This window comes from Dioscorea cayenensis, chromosome 1, assembly GCF_009730915.1.
Source record: "Dioscorea cayenensis subsp. rotundata cultivar TDr96_F1 chromosome 1, TDr96_F1_v2_PseudoChromosome.rev07_lg8_w22 25.fasta, whole genome shotgun sequence".
NCBI lineage: Eukaryota > Viridiplantae > Streptophyta > Magnoliopsida > Dioscoreales > Dioscoreaceae > Dioscorea > Dioscorea cayenensis.
The window spans coordinates 18,670,158-18,680,992 of NC_052471.1; the positions used below are offsets into that span (position 1 = coordinate 18,670,158).

At 39.6% G+C, this 10,835-nt stretch overlaps 1 pseudogene; it reads left to right on the top strand.

The window, feature by feature from the left end:
* The first annotated feature begins 10,288 nt into the window (after nucleotides 1–10,288).
* On the top strand, nucleotides 10,289–10,389 carry LOC120268420 (annotated as a pseudogene).
* The last annotated feature ends 446 nt before the right edge of the window (nucleotides 10,390–10,835 follow it).

Genomic DNA, 10,835 nt, shown 5'->3' on the forward strand with positions numbered 1-10,835 from the left:
GCCCTTATACTATGATTTTCTCACAATTTACAACACCAATTCAAGAAATTTCTTCAGAAAATCATACATTAACAACAAGTCAATGGCTTCAATTTGAGCAAATAAACAACTAAATCCATGGAGAAATCTAGGTTTTAAAAAAAAAATCTAAAAACAAGGAAATACAAGAAGAAAATATGATATAAAACATTAAATCCAAGCTTACCAAGTTCAAGAGTGAGGGAGGAAGGGAAAGGACACTTGGTTCACCGGAAAACCTCGCCGGAAAAATTTTAGGATAAGAGAAGGGTTCGGCCAAACTATTCTTTCGCTACTGATGCGGATCGCTACGATGAATAGACCGCTCTGAGAACAGGCATCTACATGATTGTCTTTGAAAAAAATCTATAGAAATGAGCTAGTTCAATTTACAGTAAAAACTGGTTATAACAAAAACCCTAGCCGAGAAATCTCAATGCACACTTCAATATCATCCAACAAAAATAGAATCACAAAACAAAAACAAAAAATCTCTCTTTATAAAAAAATAGTTTATAAATAAAACCATAATCACAACTTCTTCAACATCATCCACCTCGGCTCAATACCTTACACTGCAAACTGATGAAATGCCAAATACTTGAGTGAGACTTCTCCTTCGAGACACTAGTGGAAAAGGGAGAAGCTGAAATTTACAGAGGATGTCCAGGCAGAGACAACTTTGGAAAAGGAAAAAAAGCTGAAGAGGCGAATAGAGAAAAAAACTTATACGGCTCCATTAATAGTTGTCTCTTGGGATTACCCTAAGAAAAACCCCCACTTCCTCTCAAACCGGAACGCACTGCACGACTTCCCATGCAATGAGCAATTTCATCTAGAAAATTCAAAACTAACTCTGTTAACCATTGTTACGTGCTTTGGGGGTTTGAAAAATATTGTGTTTAAAAGGAAGGGGTTTTTAGGGATATACAAATTTAGGAGTTGTGTTTGTGCATATTACAAACTTAAGGGGTGTTTTTGGCAATTTTCACTTAAATATATTGAATAATATATATTAAAATAAATTTTGAATTTTGTATTGTTAATGTAAAAAAAATGTCTCTCTCGATAAATATTTTATAGGAGTCTAATTTGAAACTAAACATTTAATTTAATTTTTTCATAGTGTAAAATGGAAAAATAATTTAATTTTACGGGGTTCAATTTGAAAATTAACCATTAAATTTAATTTCCTATCAATATCATCTTTTTTTTCTTGGCCTGTTTGTTTGCTATAAAATTGTGAAGACTCATCTATGTAATAGAATTGGTGATCAATTATAGTTTATTGCTTAGTAATAAACATTGAAAAAATATATTTGATTGTGAAGATAATTAAATTAATTGTTGATTTCAAAATATGAACATTCATATAGGGCAATTATGAGTTTGTATTTATTGATCATTTGTAGTACTTATTTATATAAAGCTTTTTTTTAATAGAAACTTAATATATTATTTAATTTATATTATTATATAATTTTGAATATACTTAAATTTTGATTCATAATTTTTTTTTACCACTTTGTCTGTGATTTCTGGCTCCGCCACGGTTTGTGTAGAGTGTTAGTGTTCTACTAAAGATGCATATTCAAATCTTAGCTTACATAAAGTAAAAACACTCGTGTGTGAGATATTAGCTCTACACCTGTGCACCCAAGACTTCGACTTGTCTATATTCGTAAAAAAACATATATATTTGCAAAAATAGTCTATAATATATATATGAGAAAAAGTAATCTAGGGACGTTCACAATAACGTACCCAGATAATGAAAAGGTTGAGAGAGAATTTGATAGAGAGCGATAGGAACAAATAACACAGTGAACAGTAGACGTAACAGTATGAAAACATTGTACTGGCACTCATGATCTTGGTGTGGTGTTCTGTGTGTATAGCTTATGCTTGGTTACACCCTACAGTGGATCTAGTAGAAATCAAGTTTAATGGTTGAGATTGATTCACGATGGTGATCTACGATTCAAATCAATACATCCCACTTTTCACTGTACTACTATTTATAAGCATAGTACAATTATTGATGGAGATGATCGTTACCGTTGATTTATAATCCAAGAGTTGAAAATTAACATGCATAGATTTCATTTGCACTTACGTCTTTAGAAAACTGAGCCTATATATATATATATATATAAATTATACTATAACAAAGGATCTAAATAAAAATTTCTAGTTCTTTGAAACAAATTATTCATTTGTAAACTTTTATAAATATATCAACTTTTACATGTGAGCTTCAATTTTCACCAAATATTTTTTTTTTGTATTTTTAAAAGAGATAAACACTTTGACTTTATGCACATGAATGGCAGTTATGACATCATTTGTGAGTTAATTACTATAACGAAAAATTTCCAACTTTTATTATTTTGCATTGTCACATGAGAAACTTATTTTTAATATTACTAAACCACTTGAACCAAATGTCCCGAATCTCTTTTCTAAAATTTGGACATTTCAAGTTCCAGCCGATCTCAACCGAGCCGAGCTCAGGTCGGCTATAAGCCATAAAGCGAGATCTCAAGCCGAGCAGCGCTAGCTTCAGCCTTCAGTTGCCTGACTATTCATTTTTATCTCCAACCTTAGTGCGATTAGCGAAGCCCTGCGAAGGGTTCTCTCTTCTCTCTCTCTCTCTCTCTCTCTCTCTCGATCGATCGATTTCGTTTATGGTAAGCGACTCTCCATTCGATTTCTTCGTTTCTGAATCTCATTCTCTACTTCTGTTGATGAGATCTCTCGGTGTCGAATTGCTAATCCTTGTTGTCTTCTTTGGATCTCTGCGATTTTTAGATCCAATAAATCTAGAGTAGGTGATATGGATTGATGCATATGTTTTTCGATTTATTGGGGCTTTGAGTTTTGTCAGAGATCTGCATTAGCGTCGAAGCTTGTAATTTGCTTGATATTTTGTTACGAGTGAAGAATGTTGGAGAAATCCCTAAAAGGATAATAGCGAGAATTATGGATTGCCTGGAGAAACGCTTATTAACATATATATAAAAAAAAAGTTAGAATTGAAGTTATGTTAAGGGCCATATGGGCAAGCTAAGATTTTGCGTTACTTTTGTATAATTTCCTTTAGTTTTTAATTTCCTTGATTTGTGTGATAGTTATGATAGCTTAAGTTTTGGTAAATTGATTTTTTTTCCCTGTTTTATGTACTTGTTTGATCTCTAAAGACTATGTGACATGGGATATTTTAGTCTGTGTCTTTTTTTGTGTGTGTGTGTGTGTGTGTGTGTGTTTAACGAGTGCTATATTGTGTTTCGGAATTCATTTGAAACCTCAATGCAGGATGACTCTACTATGGATATGCAAAGTAACCAGAAACAGGCATTTGATCTAGGCATGTTTGTTGGGGATTTGGCTTTAGATGAGGATGCCAGCAGGTAGTTTCTCTCACTGTTCTTTTTCCTCTATTGGCAAAAAGAAGTCTTCATTTGATGATCCCACTATGCATACTGCTCTTATGCGGCATGCCTAGTCTTTTGATGATAGGACTAATATCTATACTTTCTTTTAATGAGACTAGGCTCAGTGGACAAAAATAGTGCATTTGTTAATGTAACTGCTCAATGATTGCCTTCAAATAGTATTGTTTTGTTTATACAGGACTGAATTCAATCAACCATTGCAATCTTTATTGCCTTTAATGGAATGATTGGCCCAAATTTGAATATTTTGTGGTGTGTCAGTGTACTTTTAGGTTTATACTATGCAATTTGTGATTTGTAATCAGATTTATTTTAGCATTGCATTTGCAGTATTCTGTAAATGATGTGAGCATTTGATAATTAGGTTTGATTTCCGTTGGACATTGGCACAAAAAATTTTAGTGGTATTGCTAGTATTCCTTTTCTGAGCAGCAAGAAATGCTTCTCTTTTCCCATTTAAACGCATTCATGTCCTTTCTAAGGATCTGCGTCAGTGTTCTTCTTATTGTGTCTATGCAAGATATGCATTATTAAATTCAAAATCCTCTCCTTATTTTGATGCACTACAATTGATAGTTAGATTTTGTTCATCTATATCTTATTTATGTGAAATTTCTATATGTACATATTCCTACCCATGATTTACATACTTGTGCTTCTTTAATGTTGATGGTTTAGTGATGACGTGTCTCTAGAAGGGCTACAGGAGGAACTAGAAGAATGTAAAAATGATGCTGTGGTATCACCAAATCATTGCAAGAGAATATGGAATACGGAGATAGGAAACACTCAATCGAAGGGAAAGGGACCTCCTCCATCTCTAAGGCTCACCTCCTCAACCCTCTTTAATCTGGAGATCTCAACTCTAATGGATACCTCTGCACACGCGACTAAACCGTACAGTGTCAAATCAACCACAAGGATTAACAACACTAGCAAGCACGTTAAATCACAAGATTAAAACTCTCAAGACAACTCGGATTAACTGGGAAAACGATAAAGAATCAGTCCAAAAACTATAAATCTTAGGGTCTACATGCCCAAATACCCACTAGGGCCTAGCCTCCATGGGCCTAGTTACAAAACAATAACGGATGCAATGAAAACAGTTAACCATATTAGAAAACTCGAATTACGTGCATGGATTGGCCCTGACTGGTAGTTCTACGTCATGAAGGGTTCCTCTCTGGCTAGGTGCAATGGCTCCCAAAATGCTATAGCGTCGAGACGAACCCATCGTAAAGCTGGTGAAGAACTCTCTCTCAATCGGCGAAGACCTTCTCCTTAAACTGAGCCGCCTCTCTCTCCAATGTCTCATGCTCAGCCCGCAAAAGTCCCTTTAGAATCGGCCAAAAGGAATTGTGTTTAGAGCCTCACATCACGTGCATCACGTGCGCAGCGCCCATGCGTCTCCACGTCGCCCGCGCGTGGCTGCGGGCATTTCCACCGCAGGCTGCGTGGGCGTGCCAGAGCACTCACCGATGCGCAGTACTGATGTTCGATTTCCACAGACGTGATGATAAACATTCTGCTCTTAAGGCCGCAATGATCGGGCACCATCGATCCATATGGTGACTGTCAGGCTTTTCCTTCATCAATGTGTCTTGTAAAGTTGTCTTGAAATCGCACGCAAAGAGAGGAATGTGCGGAGACATGGCTGCCTTTGTTGCCCTTCCGTTTAGTGAAATTGTCTTGCAAAACTATGAGTTGGCACATCTCCTCATACACGAACTCCTCTTGTGTCTTCCAACTTGATTTGTACGAGAACTCCCAATATTATGCCATGATAGCCTATCTTGGCTTCCCTTTTGAATTCCCAATGCTTTCACAACCTATATGCATAAAAGAACACTCAATACGAAATGAGACATAAACCGTATAAAATATGATGCTCAATGTATGTAAAACATGCATAAAAACATGTTCCTCAAGCATTTATCGAGAGTGATATACTTGCGCCTGCGCGAGCCATAATGGCGGCCGCACGCCTTGTGGCTCTCGGACATCAGAAAAATCGCTAAGTGTTCCCTGCGCCGCTGTGAGAAATTCCACCGCCGCGTGGACATTCACATGCCCAACTCATGAGGCACCCACCGCTGTATCTTCTTGGGTGAAGGGCTCCTCTGATTTCCACCGCAGGCGTGTAGAGTGCAGTGCGCATGCAAGGTAAGCCCGCGAGGCGAGTTCACGCCCTGTGTTCTCTCGAGATAATCGGCCAAACTCTGCAAGAATTCACCGCCCGTCGCGAGTACCCAGGCGTGCGATAATGGTGATCGTTCCGAGGCGGCCGCGCCTGTGCCTTCTGCGGATGAGCTTGCAATACAAATCCGCGGGCGTGCGGAAATTCCACACACCGTGCGTCTTTCTGGATGCCTTAGAAAAACTGCGGGGTGCAGAGAGGATTTTTCGAACATATTTACACACCTGTGAGCCCTAGTATGCGTTTACCAAAAACATTGAATAAAGCTTAAATGACATAACTCGCCAATTCCACATGAAAACACGATGAATAAAAGCTCACAAGAAGAATTCGGCAAAAGTATCTAAAATCAAGACACCAAATACTTAACAATTATTCATGAAAAAACTAAACTAGAAGATAAGAAACATTAAACACTTGGGTTGCTTCCCAAGAAGCGCTTTTAACGTCACTAACGCTTGCCTTGCCTTACCTCCACGGGGGTTCATAGATGAAAGTTGCCCTCTTACCTATGGCTTGAAAGCATGATGTGCAAGTCTCTTGAGGGTAGAAGGTGAATTATCGGGCTTGGACCACAATAACAATGGTCGTCCAACTTCTTGGTTCACGTACATCTCCAAAGACTTGGAGTGTTTCGATGGCATCTCCTAGCCCTCTTCATTTTGGAGCACCTTCTTCAAGATCCCGGCTTAGATGGTACTTCTTCCGTTCGAACCAAGCATCATTACTTCTTCATAATCCTCCTCTTGGTCGAACAAACCCTCATATGGGTCGGATTGAACATTTCAGCATGTATTCATCAACAATCTCATCGATCGTGTCCAGAAAGTATAAAGTATCATAATCAAGAGAATGCCGTATTTCAGCAAGAAAGCTGATAGGATTGTCATCTCAATCCTCACACTTAGCTCCCACCGTCCATGTCAATCCAATGATTTGGAAGTCATGAAACGGTCTCCAATTATTAAAGGTACATCCCTCCTTATCATTGTCTAGCATTACAAAGTCAAATAGAAAAATGTAGCTTCACCTTGATGAAGCACGTCTTCGTTGATGCCTCTCGGATGTCGTCTTTGTTGGCCACGCTAGTTGCGAAATCATCCGAGTAGGCTAAACTCCTGAGCCTAGTTTTAAAAGAGGTGTATGGAATGCGTTGATACATTTTGAGGTCCTGATGCCATTTCCTCGCTGGTGCCAATATTACAGATGATGAATTCCGGGTTTTATTCTTATGGAGCATGTTCTTTGCAATCTGTAAGCATGAAGCATCTAAATCTAATGACACTTTCCTCTAATTTGCTCTTTTTTGTTATCAAGTTTTCAGAACCTGCCATACTTAGGCATTTGGGCCAATGGCTCTACAAAAGGATTGATTGATGTGGGTTGCTTGAACAAACTCAGAACTTCTTGTATTGTTCGTCCTTGGTGTTTTTATCTGGGGGATAGGGATTTTTGGCTTGAAAGGTGGAGTTGCCGCTTTTCTCTTTTGCTTCTCACCCCCTGATCAATGTCATTCTTCCCGCTTTACATCAATGAGGCCCCGGTGTTAAGAAATGGTGGTTCGAGGATCAATGGGACTTCAACATCATCATCCACATCGAGAATAACAAAATTCAGGGATAATGAGCTTGTCTACTCTAACTAGCACATCCTCGACGACAACTCGGTTTCTTTATGGGCAAATTGACAGAAGTTGTTTTGTAATATTCTTGAATATATTGAGGAATTTCTTGAATTGATCCTCCTCTTTGTCTGCTTCCATCTAGCATGGGATAGGGAATGATAGCCAGCTTGTACTGCAGGTAGTAACAAGAGGATCCTGCATTATATCTCCTAAGTGCTGCAGGGTTGTGAAGTAATAAATCCAGGATGAGTGGTGTGTATCCTCGAGAGAGTGGGGATAAAGAACCTTACTTAAGTTGTTTCTTAACTACGCGAGGATGAATAATGGATTTGTGTGATGAGATGTAAAGTAACAAAGTAAAAGAAACAAGAAAGAGAGAGCACAAGTAAAGGGAGAAAGGTAAGGCAATGGGTAAGAAGTGGGGGTACCCGGATGTTGTTCCACCTAGGACAATCTCATTTCAAGTGCTGAAAAACCCTCTGATAAAGCTTTCTAAATAGCTGCATTAATGAGTCATTGGATATCCCTTAAATACATGGTCGAGCTAGTTCAACCATGCCTAACTCTATACATGTCCCGAAGGAGGATTGAATAACCTCTCTAACCTCTCGCAATCACATAGAATTACAGTACAAGGTTCATGGTCTTCAAGTGATAAATCATCTTCTCTATATATGTAGACCTAACCCTTTTGAGTCAGGGGTGAAAGTCTATGCGTAATTAAGCCCTAGGTGCTAATATCAAAGCTTCAGCAGCTTCACTCCGTTGCACCCGCGCTAAAGCCACTGTCGGAAGGTCGTCCACTTACCAGCCCATTCACTCTACTATGACCGCCAAAGGAAGCTGAAATGGAGGTAGAATAAATCACACCGGAGAGAAAGCAGCTACCTGCCTCTCGACTCACCCTCTCGAGCCTCTCGATCTAGCTTTGTCTTTACTCTCGTGGTGTGCACTCGCTCACGAGGGGTTACCAACAAGAACTCTCAACCCCTAGTGTCACTCTGGGGAGTATTCAAACAACTCAAACGCACACAAGATTGAAACTCTGTTAAAACATCAATTAATTGAAAGCTTTAGCAAAGAAGTTCAGTAGAAGCGAGTACATCCTAGGGTTCATAAATATCGAGAGTACCCACACTAAGGGGTTTTAGCTCTCCATGGAGCTAATTGCAATCAGTGAAATCGAATGTAAATGCACGAAGAATCCATACCCCACTCGATGGTACGTAGCGATGGTGCATGGAGAAGTCCTACTACTTGTCATAGGGAGTCCTTTGTGGGCACTAGGATACGTCTCGCCCGGGATGCGCGGCAGTTCTCCCACTAACACTTTCTCTTTGCAAATGGAGGCAGCGATAGCCGAACCATAGAACCTCTCAAATCTAGCCAATACCTGTAAAATCCAAGTAGCGCCCTTTCTCAAGTTGGGAAAATGATGGAGAAAATAATCTTTGAAATCAGACTGAAATCGACTTTTCAGCAGGCTGAAATTGGGAATCCACATTCCCACTGGGCGCCCTTGTGGATTTTTCTGCGTGTGTGTGGAATTTTCTGCGCCATGTGGATTCTGTGTTGAATTTCGACCTGTATAAATAGTATTTGCTCTGAGTGTTTTCTACGATTACTGCTATAATCATGGCTGAAAACTCTCCAAATCCATACTTTCATCGAGTAGCATAAGCGGGCACACATTTGTGTAGTGAATCGCTGCTTCTTCAATAACAGAACGCGTTGGTGGAGATCTTTGCGTAAAATGCACAAGCCGTAATGCTTGAATGCTTGATTGTCCTTGTGCCACTCAAATCTTGGTGCTAACTCCGAATGCAGAAAGGGGTGGCACACATTCTACATCTTGAACCCGACTTGTGTCTTGGTTTCAACTATTCTCGAGGGTTTCCTCAAATAATCGCTCTTGACCCACATTGGCTTCTTTCTTTAAGTTTTGGCTTCACAACCCTATATGCATGAAAGTAACATAAATACAGACATATTAGAGTTAAAACCCAAGAAAAGTAATGCTCATTATAAGGAAAGAACACTTAAGCATTCTTATCACACAAGCACTTATCAGGTATCCTTTGTGTTGGTATTTGACGGGTTTCTTCATCTTGCTTTTCCTTTCCTCTATCAACTACACTCTCAGATGGCTTAGGGTCTTCCTATATGGCTACCCCGTCCATTTTAGTACTTGAGCTCTCCTCGGCTCTTCCCTTCAACTGTGTTCCCGCTCCACGAGATTGTGACCTTCAAATGCTCCTCGGGTTGTTTTGGGTGTTACTAGGTAAGCTACGGGTGGCACTCGAATTGGCCCTAGCGAGTTGCGACCTGGTTTTCCAATGATTGGATCAGCTTTGAACATTCCTCAAAGCGATTTGTTCACTTTAGCAAATTGATTTTGATGTTCACAAATTTTTGCTTGATCCTGATCATAAATCTCGCTAAAAACATCTTGATGGTGAACTTCTTCTCAGTTGTTGGGGAGCTGATGTGGAGGTCTAGTGGTTTCGCGAGGGGTGTTTATTCTTTGTTATTGGCCCCATGATTTGTGTAGTTCCTCCCACATCGGATTATATATGTTTCGATAAGGATTCCCCGGGACCTCTAGGGCTTCCCAACATAATCAAGCATCTCGATTGGAGGATCGAAGCTATTGAGGTTGGATCTTGAGCAGGTAGCATGCCCACCTTGTGAGTTTTACAAGACAAAACTGCTCCAGAACTTGAGCTAGCAACCAACACAAAGCGAGTCAAATCTCTTTATTGGGGCCTCGACCTTAGCGGCTAGTGCGGCTGTCATTTATCTCATTAATTCCGAGTTAGCTAGTTTTACGTCAGTAGTCCAATGGCATTCATTGCTCGCCATGTTTTTCAATCAACTTCTCAACATCTTGGGGTTTTATTGCTCAATGATCCCCAATTTGACGTGTCGATTAGTTGTCTAGTTGCATAATTCAAGCCATTATCTGAGCATCTAGATCCTCATCAAGAAGAGAATCCATGATGGGGGCACTTGCGAGAGATCCTTGAATCTCTCATGTGCTTCAAAAAGTGTCTGGAGTCCCCTATGGGATCTGAAATCTCTTGCCTCAGTCTAGCATTCTTGCTTGGTGGAAAATACCTTGCAAGAAATTTATCCACCATTTCCTTCCAAGTGGTGATCGATCAGGGGCCAATAAAGTGAGCCATCTATGTGTTCCTTCCCTCAAGCGAAGTGGAATAATCTTAATCTTCATCGCATAATTGAACCTTTGAGTTAATCTTGAAGGTTGAACAAATTTGGCGGGAAGCAAGACAAGTGAGCATCGCAGGTCTTCGTCAGCTAGCCCATCAAACATATACTGATTTTTTGGACCATCCGATCGTGCTTGCTTTCAATTTCAAAGTTGTTATAGTCTGGTGGTAGCATGCACACTAAATTCCTCACTAGTAAATTGGGGCCTTTCAGCAATCGAGACAAAGTTCTCCTTGGTTACAGTGATAAGCGAAGGTTCATTAATCTCAACGAGGTTCATGATGCTCTGAACTCCTCGTACCTCTCT